Raw genomic sequence first — 231 nt, forward strand, 5'->3', positions numbered from 1 at the left:
CCGCCGCCGCTTGCTTCCCCCCCTCAGGGCTGCCCCGGGCAGCTGCCCACTCCAACCTCCCGCCGGGCGGGAAGGGGCACCGCGAGGCCGTGCGGGGAATCACCGCGCCCGGCCCCGGCGTCTCCCCTCCCCACAGCCTCCGTCTGAAAAGGGCGGGCGGTGGAGGTGGTGTTGCCGCTGCGCCCCCTTCTCCCCTCAAACCGGCCTCTCCCCCCCACACACCCCCCCCCC

At 76.6% G+C, this 231-nt stretch overlaps 1 protein-coding gene across 1 annotated transcript in view; it reads right to left on the reverse strand.

Annotated features, from left to right (window-relative positions):
- NELFA (negative elongation factor complex member A) overlaps window positions 1-231 on the reverse strand; it is a 21,177-nt gene that overhangs the window by 20,551 nt on the left and 395 nt on the right. The window lies entirely within an intron of this gene.

The sequence above is a fragment of the Mesitornis unicolor genome, unplaced genomic scaffold (genome assembly GCF_000695765.1).
Source record: "Mesitornis unicolor isolate BGI_N332 unplaced genomic scaffold, ASM69576v1 scaffold1084, whole genome shotgun sequence".
Classification (NCBI taxonomy): domain Eukaryota; kingdom Metazoa; phylum Chordata; class Aves; order Mesitornithiformes; family Mesitornithidae; genus Mesitornis; species Mesitornis unicolor.